The sequence below is a fragment of the Heterodontus francisci genome, chromosome 23 (assembly GCF_036365525.1).
Source record: "Heterodontus francisci isolate sHetFra1 chromosome 23, sHetFra1.hap1, whole genome shotgun sequence".
Taxonomy (NCBI): Eukaryota; Metazoa; Chordata; class Chondrichthyes; order Heterodontiformes; family Heterodontidae; genus Heterodontus; species Heterodontus francisci.
The window spans coordinates 52,628,632-52,647,009 of NC_090393.1; the positions used below are offsets into that span (position 1 = coordinate 52,628,632).

An 18,378-nucleotide genomic window follows, 5' to 3' on the forward strand; every position below is an offset into this window, starting at 1 on the left:
CCTCTGATTTAGTACATGGCATGGGTCAGCACAGTTGTGGAGATAATAACGGTGGAAACTCCTTTTGTCAGGATCTTATCCCAACAAAGCCCAATAAGTCTTTCTAATGCCCCTTCAGTGTCAGTTGCCTGCACACTGGCAGCCCTGCTTCAAGTAAATTCTACCAAGATCTTCATCTCCACTGCACTTTTCTCCAGGTCTGCCCTTCCCTGCTCCAAGGAAATAATGCCACAACAAAGGTGAGGTTGTCGATATCATCATGGTGTCCCGTGGCAGGAGAAAACTGTAGCAGTCACTAGAGATAGATTGTGAGAAACTGCAGGTAAATTGGCGTCTTGACTGGCAAAGGCAGTTAATACCTTTTGGAAAAAATGTTCTGTACGAATATTCTGGTGTCAAATTTAAAACTGTTGATGTTTTTGAGGAAATGTGGAGCTCCCACTTGGAATTCTCTGGCTCCTCTGTTTTGTGGGAATGGCAATAAGGATTAGGAAGAGGATAAGTTGGAAGCCAAGTGAGTTCACTACTTAGTTGCCGTCTACTTGCTAGCCATACATACCCATGTGGGAGTGTATACAAACCAAGGTAGTAATTTTTTGATTTTTTGAAAGCACTCAGTGGAGACAATAACTGAGTTATGCCAGCTGCTTGATCCAGAATTGCAGCCTCTTTCAATTAGGGGCACAGCCCTGCCCATTTCTGTAAATATAACAGCTTTGATTTTTTTTATACAAATAGATCATTTTGTGCAGCCTTGGATGACCTGAGTCATATCAAAGAAACACTTGCAGTTATATAGCACCTATCACACCCTCAGGACATTCTAAAGTGCTTTACAACCAATTAAGTATTTTTTTAAGTGTAGACACTGTTGTAATGTAGGAAATGATTAATAAATCAGCAATGCATCACTGCATCAAGGTCAGGTGCCCCATTCAGGCAGGAATCGCTGCTTATATTATAATCTACCAGATCCAGCAAAGGAGGGAGGGACTGTGTGCATGTGGCTATAAATGCCCTGTTTGATCACCATCAGGCAGTTATTGGATGCTGGACAAATACTGATAAATTGGAAACAAGCCAACATGGTGGGACAGATCAGTCACAGGCCACTACAGAGTCATTAGTCTCACTTCAGTCTGGTGTAAAATGATGGAATTGATTATCAAGTGCAAACTTAAAGGTTATCTGTAAAATAACAGCAGTCAACATGGATTCAGAAGGGAAAGATCCTGGTTGATTAATCTCTGACTGTTTTGAGGAAGTGACAATCCAAATGAAAAGTGGTAAGTCCAACATGTTGTACCTAGAGTTCTAGAAAGTGTTTGACAAAGTTCCACCTGAAAGATGGTCAGTAAAACTCAAATCTGTGGGGATTTTGGATAAATCTTGGGAATGGAAAAGAAATTGGTTTAATGGTAGAAAGCAACAGGTAATCATTGAGGGGTTACATCAGGGTAGGGGAAATTACTGAGTCGGGTGTCCAGGGTTCAGTGTTGAGAGTACTCCTATTTAATTTATAATTGTTTCTAATTTACACCAAAGTCTTAGCCTTAAAGACCCAATCATAACTGAGCAAAACACCAGGGCAACAGTGCAGTAGAGTAGAAAATGTTTTGAGCACAATTGTTAAAGATGGAGATGGCAACAAGCAGATATGGAGATGTCAATGTCACAGTGCACTTTGGCTATTCGTCGGGGTCTGCAGTTATAGATGCAGAGGGATAGTCTTATTTTCCTGAGAGCTATCCACCTAGTGTTTCAAATAAAATGAGCACCAGTGAATTATACACAATGAAATACTATGGGTATTTCTGGCTAATGACACTAACGTGCATGATGATATTTCTGTGGTCAGATAAACATTAGTTGAATGTAAACCTTTTCCCTTTATGAAGCCCATGGGCTTGATATGACAACCTCGATACCCACATGGGTTCCTTTGAGGCAATCCTGTCATCCAATGAAAGTATTGCATCTTGTCCAGCTGATCATTATCTTTCTGAACAGCTTTTTCGCATTTCCCTGATGCATGTGTGCACTGCCAGATTGTGCTGTCTTAGAAGCAAGCCATAGCATGAAAAATTAATGCTGTAGGAAACTTCACTTCCCTGATCCAGGTGTGTGGGTTCTCATTGAATAGTTGGACAAGCTGGAGGGGCTAAATGGCCCACTCTTGTTCCTATTGTGAAGAAAATAGCACATAGCTGTAGCAGCTTGTCTAGTAGAGTGACAATGGCAAAGACAGAACCCCTCACTTATTTCCAAGTAAATACATAAAAGCAACGACTGAACCAAGCTATGCAGCCCAATCAGTCCATAATCAGCATATGCCCTCCATGCAAGCCAATGGTCCTAATCCACTTACCCACCTTATTCCCACATTCCTTGAACCCTTTTTCCTCATCCACCTTCCAATTTAATCTTGGATGATCATATAGTTTGTGCCAACCCTGGAGGTGCATGCCACAGCTTCACAACTCCATGTAAAGAAGTTCCCCCTGACTTCTCATCTAAATCTCATATTTAATCTTGCATATAGGGCCCCTCATTCTTAACCACTCAATTCCTGGAAAAATGTCTGCTTCCACCTAGCCTATCCCATCTACCAAACTATCATATCACCCTATAATCCATGTTGTTCCAGGATAGGGTGTGACCAAGATGCCTCGGGGGCCATTTTACTTGCATTTATTTTTGGGCACATTTCAAGCCATTTTCCCTCTTCTCACTCATGGGTGCGTTTGAAACCTAATACCTCTGCCAGTCCCTACATAAGGACCACATTATCAGCACCATAGCACATATTAATTATAGAGTGGATAACACAATGTATCTTTCATACATGCTGGTGAAAGATGCCTACTGCTATTATGGGAATTCTCATCAGTAAAACCAGTTGAATTTTCAGTGTGGGTTATTGTGCCATTGCCAGTGCAGTACTGAAGGAGTGCTGCATTGCCGCAGGGTGCTATTTTCCAGATGAGATATTAAACCGAGGGCCCAATCTGCCCTCAGCTGGATTATCCCATAACACTATTTCAAAGAAGAGCAGGACAGTTCTCCCAGTGTCCTGGCCAATAGTTATCTCTCAACTGACTTCACTGAAACAGATAATCCGATCATTATCACATTGTCCCATTTTCTATTTAGAATAGTTAGGTGCTTGATGGCCGGCTCAGACACGATGGGCCAAAGGGCCTGTTTCTGTGCTGTATAACTCTACAACTCTACATTACAACTGTGACTACACTTCAAAAGTATCTCATTGGCTGTAAAGTGCACTGGGGTGTCATGAAGTCACGAAAGGTGCTATATAAATGCAAGCTCTTTTCTTGTCTTTTTATACTTCTGTTTTGAAATGCAAAATATAATTGAAATAGTCCCTTCTGGCTGTTTCAGGGACAGACTGAAACCCTCCTATGTGAAATGGTCTGCATTCTGGCCTGCCGGATATACCTGCTGAAGTGAAACAGCGTTTGCTGGGCAGCATGATCAAAGCCTTCACCTGGGCAAGTTAGCTGACATTTGGAGTGACAGAAATGTATGACTGTACAAGACACAAGATTTCCTGCTTCCTACAAGCAGTGATCAAGTAAAGCTTTGAGGATCTATTCCTTTAACAGTCATGCCCTCAAATTTCCTCACTTCTTTTCCCATTAATGGTACCATTCATGAGTTATCTATGCAACCTCATCCTGTTTACATGGTACTCCGAGCCACAATCCCATTAGTACAGCTCCACCCTTGCCCAGTGACAAGCAGTATTCAAGCAGATGAGCTGACAGATGCTGTGATCTTCCTTCCCAGATTATTATGGAGTCAAGAGTAAGCTGTGCTACAGCCTTGGAAAATGCTCCGAACAAACCAGCTATTATTCTGATATAAAAGCAGAAAATTCTAGAAATACTCAGCAGGTCAATCAGCATCTGTGGAAAGAGAAACTGAGTTAATGTTTCAGGCCGATGATCTTTCATCTATTCTGTATAGACTAGAAATTACTATTAGGGATCTTAGCGGATAAATGCTTAATGCATTTAACAAAAGAAAGAAAGACATTCATTTATGTAGCAGCTTTCACAAATTCATTAAGTCTCAAGCAATTTTCAGCCAATGTAGTACTTTCAAAGTTCAGTCACTGTTGTAATGTAGGGAACATGCCAGCCAATTTAGCCTGTACCACAAACAGCAATCTGATAATGACAACATAATCTGTATTAGTGATGTTGGTTGAGAGATAAATTTTGGCCACGGGAACTCCCCTGCTCCTCTTCAAAATAGTACGATAGGATCTTTTACATCCACCTGAGAGGGCAGATGGGACTTCAGATTTAATGTCTTATCCAAAACACAGCACTCTGACAGTGCAGCACTCCCTCAGCCTGGGGTGTCAGCCTAGATTTTGTGCTCAAATCTTTGGAATGGGACTTGAACCATCCATCAACCTTCTGAGAGGCAAGAGTGCTACCAACTGAGCCACGGTAAATATTTTAGGGTGGGGGAGTAAAATCATGCATTTATTGGTCAAAAATACACCTATCTACTAGTATAATAGTGACATTAATCTCTTTATTTTAGATATGTAAATAATAAAGATGTAATTGTTTCTTTCTAACTGTGTGACAGGAAGGAGGGAGGACATTGTCATAAAAGCATACAAAATGATACAGTAACGCACATCAGAATGGAAAATGTTTTGATGGGAAGATTGAGCCAGATAATTTTGTTTTTAATTACAGGTGAAGACTGTTAGAGGTATGGAATGGCCTCTTCACAAGGACCTAAGAAACATGTTAGAGTGTTAAAAAGAAGAAAACAAACAGCACCACAATATCAAAATAATGTTACCTTCTCCAAATGCACTTTGTTCATACAGTGCACTTGAATGACTGATGATGTTCTATCACTATTTTGCATTGTGAATATAGTAGTCTCTGTAGTTGCCATTCTTAGCCCGAGTGCTCATTCAATATCTGCTATTGCCCTGTATAACGCTGCAATAATCCACCCGCTTTTATAATTATTCTGAAGCTCCCCTCAGTATAAAAAACTTGCATTTTATAGCGTTCATGATGTACAGAAAGCAGGGTTGGGCACATGTAATGCTGTACATACCTGAAGCTACAGGGCAAAAGTATATTTCATTATTTAATTTTTTAAAACCCATGTTTTCTTGCAACTCATTTGCACAACATGTCATAGCAGTCAACATAAACAAGACCAATCAGTAATTCTCAAATATATTTACAACAGGACAAATAAACCTAAAACTCTCAGCCTTTCATGTCCCTTGATCCAATGATAATGGGACTGGTTAATCTGGGAAGAGAAAATGCCCTTTCGACCATTACTGTAAAGCTCTCTGCCCTTATTCTCTTTGTTATGAACGCAGGACTTTGTAGCATAATTATGTTTTAAAAACTGTGGTTTTTAATGTAGTGTAAGATGGAGTCAGAGGAAATGTGTGACCTCACACCAAGTCTGCCCAGTAACAAGCTGGAGTTTTGTTCCCAGAACAAGGAACCCAGATCAAAGACCCTTATGAAAAGCAGAGAATGCAAGGTTATAACACCTGACAGACAACGGGTTTCGCTTTCCCAGACTCTGAGATCATAAACAAGGATCCAGTGGCTCTGAAAATACAAATCTGAGTTGTAATTGCTAAAATTTGGAAACAAAGGAAGATCTGGGTGGTCCTGCTGTGGCCAGACCTGTGGGCTGTACATATTGAAAAAGCAAATGACTATTGACCTTTTTGATTCTGGATAATTTTTAAAACTTGGAGAAGTCTGGAGGCTATAAGGAAGACTGGAAGACAAAGACCAGCGATGGCAGCCTCAGAAGAGAGAGGGGAGGGAATACCTGCTCTCAAAACACTGATACAGAGAAAGGCTGCAAAGACTTGAACCTGATTTGAAAGTTGAGGCTTAGAGAAGAAAAAATCAACAGCGTCACCAGAGTTCACCTTATTCACCAATGTCCAGGTGAAAAATGCTCAGAAGTGAGCAAAGGGGACATTAACTTTGAGAAGGTCTGGGAAATTCAATCCATTGCAACTGGGAGGAGTTTGGGACTTTTAGCTGCAAGAATATCGCTTCAAGGACTGTATAAAGAGGTTTTCAAGTGTTTTAATAAGTGAAGAAAAATACCTTCCTCTATAATTTGGATTACTTACTGAATTCAAACCAGGCTAAATTCAGTGAAAGCTGGGTTTTATTTTAAAGCAGATAAAAATCAGCAAAAGCCAGGTTTTATTTTAAACCAGGGTAAATTCAGTAAAAACCAGGTTTTATGTCAAAGAAGGTAAAAATCGGCGGAATTTAGGTTTTATTTTAAACCAGGGTAAATTTACTGAAAGCCAGGTTTTATTCAAAATATTACCAAACCACAAGAAAACAAGCATGGGACTAACAAGGTACAGTTAAGCTAAATGGAAACCCACAATTATTTACAGTTTATCAACACCACATTTACGGGTCTCCATGGTAGTAAATACCAAAAGTTCTTTCTCTGACGTTAGCCTGGCTATTTCCAGTACTTTGTTATTATTACAGATTTCCAAGATCCACAGTATTTTGCTTTTTATCTCACTGAATTTAGCCTGGTTTAAGATAAAACCTGGCATCACCGAAGCTACCCTGGCTTAATTTTTTAAAAACTGGCTTTCACCGAATTTACCCCGGTTTGTAATGGGAAAAAAACTGGTTTTCACTGAATTTACCCCGGTTTGTAATGGGAAAAAAACTGGTTTTCACTGAATTTACCCTGGTTTAAAATAAAACCTGGTTTTCAGAGTTTTGGTCTCTATGTCTTTCCTCAAAAATAAAAACTAACTTTGAAGGTCCTAACACAGAAAACAGCTACATGCCAAAACCCAGGCCCGCTCCCATTGTCAATGCCATGAATTGTGTTGTTATGATACCTATTACCTGCAATGTCGTCATTGCCGATATTAGTCTTTCTGCCCCTAACAAAGATGGCGATTGCACCTCCTTCAAACAGTCTTCAGGTTGGCTAATGCGCATGCCGACGCCAGGTGCGGCACCCAATTGTGGGCCACGTCTCGGATCATTCCAGCGATGACGCCATGGCGTAAAGGATACATTGGATGGCGAAAAGTGGTAAGCGGTTGATTAGTCGGTAAATGGTAAAGAGGGGAGGAAGGACTTGAAAAAAAAAGAAGTGCGGCAGTTATTTGAGCTTGGACGGTGTTTGAAGCGACGGTTGGTTGGGAGCCCTCGCGGGGTTCGGCGCGAGGGCATTTGGCGGCGCCCGGGCTCTGGGGGCTGTGCGCGAGGTTGGCTGTCAGTGCTCGTGCCGGGTCCCAGCTATAGCGCATTCTTCTTCCATTGGCTCTGCATTTGTCCGCCTGTCACTCTCTCCGTCTGAGTACGTGTGCACCATCGGGGTGCATTTGCGGCAATGCACTGTCGGGAGTAACTACGTTTATTAGTGTTATGAATTAGCAACGATCTGCGAAATTTACTCGTGTTACATTTATTATTCTTGCGCTGACAGTGTCGTTTCTGCAGCAGCTCACTCGTTAGTTATGCAGTCGTGTGAATTTTAATCTGTTTTATGTGAACTTTTAAGAATCCTGCCCTTACTCATTTTTTTGGTGCACGTATATGAATAATGTCTGCAAACGTAATTATTTCCACCGATCTGAAAGCCCAACACTTTGCCTGAATGAGCTGGCCCATTCCATTTGAAATGACGGCGCAAATTGTAATCTGTTTCTGTAATCCAAATGGCTTATTGCATGATATTTTGCGGTTACCAAATTGAATACTTTTACTTAACACAGTAAAGATTGAGCAGGAGATAAACATCTGGAAGTTTCTGGAACAGGACGATGTATGGGCACTAGGCGGCGTTCATAGTGTTGGTATAATACGCCCATTAGCAAAAGAAGTTTAAAGTATATATTGCTGTCACATCCCATCTTGTGTTTTTATCCCGTTTGACAATTTTTAATTCATTTTTTCTTGATGCTTTGATACAGGGAGGGGCATATTATGGATCAGTATTTTATCAAAAATAACTTGATTGTGTTGTAATTAATGCGTGTCATGTCGCCCTGTCTTACATAACGTGACCCGCTGGCGTTCCACATAAACTTTATCTTTTAAAGAGATTCCAGTAGGCAGTTGTGAAGAGTGAGACTTCCATGCTACACAGAAACCAGGTCATTTAGTTATCAAGTACAGGCCTAGCCCAATTTTGCTGTACAGCCTTTTGCCAATGCTCTTTAATATTTCTTTTTTTCAAGCAACTGTTTCAAGTACTTAAGGACACTTCATTGACTTACTGACTCAAGAACAGATAGGCGTTTTTGTGGTCGCAGACGTGATTCCAGGATGGTATGTTGCCTCTCTGGAGCAAGGGTCATGGATATCGGCGAGTAGCTACAGAACATTCTGGAGGGCAAGGGTGCACAGTCGGATGTCGTGGTCCGCATTGGTAGCAACAATATAGAAAGAAAGAGGGATAGGGTCCTGCAGGCTGAGTTTAGGGAGTTAGGAAACCGATTAGCAAGCAGGACCTCAAGGGTTATAATCTCCAGATTACTTCCACGGTCACGTGCTAGTGAGTATAGTAATAGGAAAATACACCAGATGAACGTGTGGCTGGAAAGATGGTGCAGGAGGGAGGGCTTCAGATTTCTGGGGCATAGGGACTGGTTCTGGGGAAGGTGGGGCCTGTACAAAATGGTCTGCACCTGATGGGGACTGGGACAAATATCCTTGCAGGAAGGTTTGCTAATGCTGTTGGGAATGGTTTAAACTAGATTGGCAGGGGGATGGGAACCTGAGCGCAGTCTTAGGACAATTTCAGGGCAGGAAACAGGATGCAGAAAATTAACAAAATTAGTGAGTGTCTCTGAAAGTCAGAAGAAGCAAAGGTTAAACAGCGTGCAACACGAATTTGGCAGTGTTAAACGGTATTTATTTAAATGCTTGGCCATGTGAGCCGCATGGAAGATGGCAGGATCCCCAAAGACACATTGTACAGCGAGCTCGCCACTGGTATCAGACCCACCGGCCGTCCATGTCTCCGCTATAAAGACGTCTGCAAACGCGACATGAAATCGTGTGACATTGATCACAAGTCGTGGGAGTCAGTTGCCTGCATTCGCCAGAGCTGGCGGGCATCCATAAAGACAGGGCTAAATTGTGGCGAGTCGAAGAGACTTAGTAGTTGGCAGGAAAAAAGACAGAGGCGCAAGGGGAGAGCCAACTGTGCAACAGCCCCGACAAACAAATTTCTCTGCAGCACCTGTGGAAGAGCCTGTCACTCCAGAATTGGCCTTTATAGCCACTCCAGGCGCTGCTTCACAAACCACTGACCATCTCCAGGCGCGTATCCATTGTCTCTCGAGATAAGGAGGCCCAAAAGAATAGTAAATAAAGCCGATGAGTTGAGGGCACAGATAGACACCTGGCAACATGATATCGTTGCTATAACGGAAACTTGGCTTAAAGAAGGGCAAGAATGGCAGCTCAACATCCCTGAATACAGAATTTTCAGGCGTGATGGAACGGGAGATGAAAAAGGAGGGGGTGTAACATTATTGGTTAAGGAATCAATAACAGCTTTGAGGAGGGATGATACGCTAAATGAATCATCAAACAAAGCCATATGGGTGGAGCTCAGAAATAAAAAGGGGGCAGCTAAATTACTGGGAGTATACTATAGACCCCCAAATAATGAGAGGAAGATGAAGAACAAGTATGTAGGCAGATTTCTGAGTGCAAACACTTTAGGGCAATAATAGTTGAGGATTTCAACTATCCTAATATCAACTGGGATACAAACCGTATGAAGGACAGAGAGGGGACAAAATTCTTGAACTATGTTCGAGAATTTTTTTAGCCAGCACGTAATGAGCCCAACGAGAGAGGGTACAATTCTAGATTTAGTCTTCAGTAATGAAGCTGGGCAAGTGGAGGAAGTAACAGTGGGTGACCATTTTGGAGATAGTGACCATAATGCAGTAAGTTTTCCATGATTATGCTAAAAGGACAAGGATAAAACAGGAGTAAAAGTTCTAAATTGGGGGAAGGAAAATTTTAAGAAACTGAGGTGCCCTGGCGAAAGTAGACTGGATACAGCTACTTGAAGTGAGAGAGCTTTAGTGCATGTCCACAGGTCCCTGAAGATGGCAGGACAGGTAGATAGAGTGGTGAAGAAGGCATATGGAATGCTTTCCTTTGTTGGCCAAGGTTATAGAATTCAAAATCAGGAATGTAATGCTGGAACTGTATAAAACACTGATTTGGCCACAGTTAGCATATTGCGTACAATTCTGGTCACCCCATTACAGAAAGGACATAATTGCTCTGGAGAGAGTACAGAGTAGATTTACAAGAATGTTGCCAGAGCTCGAAAGTTGCAGCTAGGTGGAAAGATTGGATAGGCTAGGGTTGTTTTCCTTAGAATGGAGGAGGCTGAGGGGTGACTTAATAGAAGTGTACAAAATTATGAGGGGCCTATATAGAGTAGACAGGAAGGACCTGTTTCCCCTATTGGAGAGGTCAATTACCAGGGGGCACAAATTTAAGCTGATAGAAGCATTAGAGGGGACATGAGGAAAAACATTTTTACCCAGAGGGTAGTGGATGTCTGGAATTCACTGCCAGGAACGGTGGAGAAGGCAGAAACCCTCAATTCTTTTAAAAGGTACCTGGACATGCACCTGAAGTGTTGTAACCTGCATGGCTATGGACCAGATGCTGGATTAGATTGGGTGGCTAGCATTTCTTTCCCGGCCGGCACGGACACGGTGGGCTGAATGGCTTCCTTCTGTGCCGTAAGTCTTCTATGGTTCTGTCTCCGACAAGAGAGAATCTAATAGTCTGCCCATGACATTCCACAGCATTACCATTGCTGAAACTCCCACCATCAACATCCTGGGTGTTATCATTAACCAAAAACGTAATGTTCCTGCCATATAATAGCCGTGTAATTAATAGTGAGGAGGAAAGCTGTGGACTCCAGAATGATATCGATGTTTTGGTTGAGTGGGTGGAAAAGTCGCAAATGGAATTCAATCCAGAGTAGTGTGAGGTATTGCATTTGGGAGGGCAAATATAGTGAGAGAATATACAATAAACGGGAGGATATTGAGAGGGGTATAAGAAGTGAGACACCTCTGATTGCATGTCCGCAGGTCCCCAAAGGTGGCAGGACAGGTGGATAGAGTGGTGAAGAAGGCATATGGATTGCTTTCCTTTATTGGCTTGGGTATTGAGCACAAAAGCAGGGATTTGATGCTGGAACTGCATAGAGCGTTGGTTAGGCCACAGCTGGAGTATTGCGTGCAATTCTGATCGCCACATTACAGAAAGGACATAATTGCTCTGAAGAGAGTACAGCTCCAGCTCCAGGACGTCACTGCAGGAGTTCCTCAGAGTAGTGTCCTAGGCCCAACCATCTTCAGCTTCTTCATCAATGACATTCCTTCAGTCATAAGGTCAGAGTGGGATGTTCGCTGATGATTGCACAATGCTCGGCACCATTTGCGACTACTCAGATACTGAAGCAGTCCGTGTAGAAATGGAACAAGACCTGGACAATATCCAGGCTTGGGCTGATAAGTGCCAAGTAACATTCGCCCCACACAAGTGCCAGGCAATGACCATCTCCAACAAGACAGAATCTAACCATCTCCCCTTGACATTCAATGGCAAAACCATCGCGGAGTCCTCCACTATCAACATCCTGGGGGTTACCCTTGGACCAGAAATTGAAGTGGAGCAGCCATATAAATACCGTGGCTACAAGAGCAGGTCAGAAGCTAGGAATCCTGTGGCGAGTAACTCACCTCCTGACTCCCCAAAACCTGTCCACCATCTACAAGGCACAAGTCAGGAGTATGATGTAATACTCTCCACTTGTTTGGATGGGTGCAGCTCCAACAACGCTCAACAAGCTCGGCACCAGTACAAAGCAGCCCACTTGATTGGCACCCCATCCACAAACATTCACTCCCTCCAGCACCGACACACAGTGGCAGCAGTGTGTACCATCTACAAGATGCACTGCAGCAACGCACCAAGGCTCCTTCAACAGCGCTTTCCAAACCCGTGACCTCTACCACATAGAAGGACAAGGGCAGCAAATAGTTGGGAACACCACCACCTGCAAGTTCCCCTCCAAGCCACAATGCCATCCTGACTTGGAACTATATTGCCGCTCCTTTACTGTCGCTGGGTCAAAATCCTGGAACTCTCTTCCTAATAGCACTGTGAGTGCCCCTACCCCACATGGACTGCAGCGGTTCAAGAAGGCAGCTCACCACCGCATTCTCAATGGCAATTCGGGATGGGCAATAAATGCTGGCCTAGCTAGCGACGCCCACATCCACATGAATTTAAAAAAAAAAGAGATTTACAAGAATGTTGCCAGGGCTTGAAGGTTGCAGTTATGAGGAAAGGCTGGATAGGCTAGGGTTGTTTTCCCTGGAACTGAGGAGGCTGAGGGATGACATGATTGGGCCCCTCAATTTTGTACACCTCAGATAGAGTGGACAGGAAGGACCTGTTTTCCCCTGGCGGGGAGGTCTGTTACCAGGAGGCACAGATTTCAGGTAGAAGGATTAGAGGGGAAGCTTTTTCACCGAGAGGGTGGTGGGTGTCTGGAGTTCGCTGCCAGGAAAGGTGGTGGAGGCAGAGACCCTCAATTCTTTTAAAAGGTACCTGGACTTGTACCTGAGGTGATGTAACCTACGGAGCTAAGGACCCTGGTGCTGGAAGATGGGATTAGTTTGGGTGCATAGTTTATTCGGCCATTGCAGACACAATGGGCTGAATGGTCTCCTTCTGTGCTGTACTTTTTCTATGGTTATGGAAAGGAATAGGAACAGGAGTAGACTATTTAGCCCCTTGAGTCCGTTCCACCATTCAATAAGATCTGCAATCAAATTCCATGTATCTGCCATTGCTTCATAATCCTTATTACCTTTGGTTAACAAAAACTATCAATCTCTGATTTTAAAAATCAACAATTAATCGAATATAATTGCTGTTTGGGGAAGAGAGTTCTAAACTTCTACCCTCAGTGTAGAAGTGTTTCCTAATTACACTTCTGAAAGGTCTGGCTCTAGTTTTTAGATGATGCCCCTTGTCTTAGATTCCCCCAACCATTGGCAATAGTTTGATCTCAACTCTATTTATGACCCTTAATATCTTGAAAACTTAGATGAAATCTCCCTTAATTTTGTAAATTCAAGGAAGTTTGTGTAATCTCCTTGTAATTTAATCCTTGAAGTCCAGGTATCATTCTGCTAAATAGATTCTGCACTCCCACCAAGGCTAACTTGTCCTTCCTATGATGTGGTATCCACAACTGCTCACAGTACTCTAAGTGTGGTCTATCTAGGGCTTTGTCTAGCTGCAACATGACTTCTATCCCCTTGTATTCTAGTCCTTCAGATAGAAAGGCCAGCATTCCATTAGCCTTTTTAATTATTTTCTGTACCTGCTCATGACATTTTAGTGATCTGTGCACCTGGACCTCCTGTTTCTGGCTTTTCACCATTTACAAAGTACCCTGTTCTATCCTTTTTTTAGGTCCAAAGTGGATGACTTCACATTTGCCCACATTGGGCAAAACTATGGCAAATAAATTTCATTCATTTAATCTGTCATATCTTTTGTAATTTTATTCTGCCTATCTTTGTGTCATCAGCAAATTTGGATGTGCGACTTTCTATTCCGTCATTTAATTTGTTAATAAACATGGTGAATAGTTGAGATCCCAACCAGATCCTTGTGGGACACTAATAGTCAAATGCTGCCAATTAGATTGCCTTCCCATTTTCCTTACTCTGTCTCCTGTTGCTCAGCAAATTTCCTAACCAGGCCAATAATTTTTCTTCAATTCTGAGTTTCAACTTTAGCCAACAGTCTGTTTATCAAATGTCTTCTGGAAGTCTATGTGCTTGACATGCTTAGATATTCTACTGTCCACTACTGCAGTCACCTCTTCAAAAAAAAAAGTTCAGTTAGGTTTGCCAGGCATGATCTACCCCCTTTGCTAATCCCTGCTGGCACTTTGATTAGCTGAAAATTTTCACGGTGTTCAGTCACCCTATCCTTAATTATAGACCCAACAACAGATGTTAGGCTAAATAGTCCGTAATTCCCTGGTTTCCCTCTGTCACTTTAATTAGTGGAGTGACATCTCCAATTTTCAAATTTTAAAGGAATAGTTCCTGAGTTGAGAACTTTGGAAGATTATAACCACTTTTACCACTTTAAAGGTGCTTCATAGAAGCATTATTGAGACGATGGCTTGATGTTCAGCGGTGGGGTCAAGGTCTGGGGGAGCTAGGAAGTAGTGTCGGAGAGTTGGCATTCGGCCTATGCAAGGTTGGTTTGCCAGACAACACTGCCCTTGTCAGCAAGTTTGATCTTGGGGTTGGACCTAAGAGTGGAGTGCAGCAAGTTCAGAGGGAGACAAATAAAACAAAAGGTGTTGCTGTGGGTACAAGTATGGGTCCTAGGTATGCCTGCCTTTTTGTGGGATATGTAGAATTTTCCTTGTTCAGTCCTACACTCTTTTTTTCCAGTGCATTGATGAGTATCGGTGCAGTTTCCTGCTCTCGCTCTGAACTGGAAAATTGCATTGACTTCGCTTCGACTTTCAAACCTTCTCACCTTCACATGGTCTGTGTTTTCATTTCTGGGAATAGGTTATTGATGAGCATTCACTGTAAGCCCACTGACTCCACAGCTACCTTGACTACACTTCCTCACCCTGCTTCCTGTAAGAACTCCATTCTGTCCCAGTTTCTCTGTTACATGGGTTACAATGCAACCTTCTATACCAGTGCTTCTGATAGGTCTTTTTCCTCAACTGAAAATTCCCCCACACTGTGGTTGACAGGGCCTTTGCCTGTGTCCATCTCACTTCCCGCGCACCTGCTTTCAGCCCTTACCCTCCCTCTCTCCCAGAACCACGATAGGGTTCCTTTTGTCCTCACCTTCCACCCCACCAGCCTCCACGACCACTGGTCATTCTCTGCCATTTCCAGCACCTCCAGCATGATATCACCACCAAACACATCTTCCCCACCCCTCCCCTTTCAGCATTCCAAAGGGACTGTTGCCTCTGCAGTACCCTGGTCTGCTCCTCTATCACCCCTTCCCACAACACGCTTCCATGCGAGTGCAGGAGGTGCAACAACTGCTTTCATTTCCCCTCTCCTCACCATCCAAGGCTCAAATACTACTAGCTGAAAGAGCAATTCATGTATACTTCTTTCAATTTAAGATACTGTATTCGCTGCTCAAAATGTGGTCTGAAGTACACTGGAGAGACTAAATGCAGATTTGGTGACAGCTTTATGGAACACCTATGATCAGTTTGCAAGTATGACCTCGAGCTTCCAGTTGCCTGTCATATTAATTCTCCATTTTGTGCCCACTCGGACTTTTATTTCCCTGGCCTCTTGTGCTGTTCCAGTGAAGCTCAACGCAAACTCGAGGAACAGCACCTCATCTTTTCATTAGGTAGTTTATAGCCTTCTGACTCTATTGAGTTCAGTAATTTCAGACCATAACCTCTGCCCCCATTTTGTTTTCTTTTTCTTTGCAGGTTTTGGTTTTGCTCTTTTTTTCTCTTGTATTTTGCTTTCAGATGGCAGCTTTGTGTCATTCTGCCATTCACATCTCCCACAGACATTTTTTTACTTGTCCTGTTACCACTCCCTTTGGCCTTGCAACACCAACTTTTTTTTTGTCATTTAATCTCTGCTGTCTTCCACTCTATAAACAAACCTTCCCTTTTGTTCTTTTTCCCAACCTCTTCCCTTTCACTTGCTTAAAACCTTGGCCCAGTTCTGATAAAAGCTCATTAACCTGAAATGTTAATCCTGTTTATCTGTCAACAGATGCTGCCTGACCTGTTGAGTCGGAAACAGTAGCACAGTGGTAATATTATTGGACTAGTAATCCAGTGGCTCATACTATTGCTCTGGAGACATGGGTTCAAATCCCACCAAGGCTATTCTCAGTAATGGTGACCATGAAACTACTGCATAGTTGTAAAAACCCATCTGGTTCACTAATGTTCTTCAGGGAAGGAAATCCACCATTCTTACCTGGTCTGGCTGACACTCCTACAGCTATACCATCTGAAATGGCCTAGCAAGCCCCTCAGTGGTATCAAGCCACTACAGAAAAGATGAATAAGAATGAAACCACCTGGCATCGACCTAGGCACACCTTGCCCAGTCGACCCTGCAAAAGCCTCCTTCTGCCATTTGGAGGCTTGTGCCAAAATTGGGAGAGCAACAGCAATCATACTCAGCGAATCATAGCTTACAGCCAATGTCCCAGACTCCTCCATTACCATCCCAGTGGGGGTGGCACAGTGGTATACGGTGGGGAGGGACTGGCCCTGGGAGTCCTCGACATTGACTCCAGACCCCATGAAGTCTCAGGGCAAGGAAACCTCCTGATGATTACCACCTTCTGCCATTCCTCAGCTGATGAATCCAGTGCTCCTCAATGTTGAACACCACTTGGACGAAGCACTGAGAGCAGCAAGGGCTCAGCATGTGCTCTGGGTGGGGGACTTCAATGTCCATCATCAAGAGTAGCTCGGTTGCACCACTACTAGCCAAGTACTGATGGACATCTGTGCCAGACAGGACCTGCAGCAGGTGATAATAACCAACAAGAGGGAAAAACCTACTTGAGCTCACCCTCACCAATCTATCTGTCACAAATGCTTTTGTTCATAGCATTGGTAGGAATGATCACCACACGGTCCTTGTGGAGACCAAGTCTTGTCTTCACACTGAGGATACTCTCCATCATGTTGTGTGGCACTATCGTAGTGCTAAATAGAATAGATTCAGAACAGATCTAGCAGCTCAAAGTTGGGCCACCCATGAGGTGTAGTAGGCCATTGGTAGCAACAGAATTGTTTTCAACCACAATCTGTAACGTTGTGGTGTGGCATATCCCTCACTCTACCATTGCTATCAAACCATGGTATCAACCCTGGTTCAATTAGAAGTATACAGCATGCCAGGAGGAGTGCCAGACATCCTAAAAATGAGGTGCCAAACTGGTAAAGTCACAACACAGGGCTACAAACATGCGAAACAGTGGTAGCAGCATGTGATGGACCGAGCTAAGCGATCCCACAACCAACGGTTGTGAATGGTGGTGGACAATTAAGTAGCTAACCGAGGAGGGGGCTCTACAAACATCCCCATTTTTATTGATGGGGGAGCCCAGCACGTGAGTGCAAAAATAAAAGCTGATGCATTTGCAACTAATTTCTTCAGCCAGAAGTGCCGAGCGGATGATCCATCTCAGCCTCCTCCTGAGGTCCCCAGCATTGCAGATGCCAGTCTTCAGCCATTTTGATTCACTCCACATGATAGCAAGAAACGGCTGAAGGCACTGCATACAGCAAAGGCTATGGCTGCTGACAGCATCCCGATGGTAGTACTGAAGACTTGTGCTACAGAATACCTTGTCCAAGCTGTTCCAGGACAGCTGCAACACCGGCATCTACCCAACAATGTGGAAAATTGCCCAGGAATGTTATGTCCACAAAAAGCAGGACAAATCCAAACGGGCCAATTACTGCCCCATCACTCTACTCTCAATCATCAGCAAAGTGATGGAAGTATTATCAATAGTGCTATCAAGTGGCACCTGCTCACCGATGCTCCATTTGGGTTCCACCAGGGCCATTCAGTTCCAGACCTCATATAGTCTTGGTCCAAACATGGTCGAAATGGGGTGAACTCCAGGGATGAGGTGAGAGTGATTGCCCTTGACATCAAGACAGCATTTGATCAAGCGTGACATTAAGGAGCCCTAGCAAAATTGAAATTGTGAATCAGAGGGAAAATTCTCCTCTGGTTGGAGTCATACCTGGCACAAAGGAAGATGGTTGTTGTTGGAGGCCAATCATCTCTGTTGCAGGACATCACTGATGGAGTTCCTCAGGGTAGTGTCTTAGGCCCAAACATTTTCAGCTGCTTCATTAATGACCTTCCCTCTAATATAAGGTCAGAAGTGGGGATGTTTGACTGCACAGTATTTAGTACCATTCATAACTCCTCAGATACTGAAGCAGTCCATGCCTGCATGCAGCGAGACCTGAAAACAGTCAGGCTTGGGCTGATAGCAAATGACACTCGTGCCACACAAGTGCCGGGCAATGACCATCTCATTTGAATCAGCAAACCAGGCCACATGGGTGGAGCTCAAATAAAAAGGGGAAGCATCACTACTAGGAGTGTACTATAGACCCCCAAACAGTGAGAGAGGTGTAGAAGAATAAATATGTTGGCAAATTTGAGTGCAAAAACTAAAGGGCAATAATCAGGGATTTCAACTACCCCAA

General features: G+C 43.4%; 1 protein-coding gene across 2 annotated transcripts in view; it reads left to right on the forward strand.

The window, feature by feature from the left end:
• Positions 1-7,043: 7,043 nt before the first annotated feature.
• ccdc117 (coiled-coil domain containing 117) overlaps positions 7,044-18,378 on the forward strand; it is a 39,424-nt gene continuing 28,089 nt past the window's right edge. The window contains exon 1 of one of the 2 annotated variants that reach the window (XM_068055275.1): positions 7,044-7,121. The gene's annotated coding sequence lies outside the window, so the exon portion shown is untranslated. Of the gene's footprint in view, positions 7,122-7,163; positions 7,224-18,378 lie in introns of those variants that run through there. The other variant, XM_068055276.1, reaches the window with a different exon arrangement.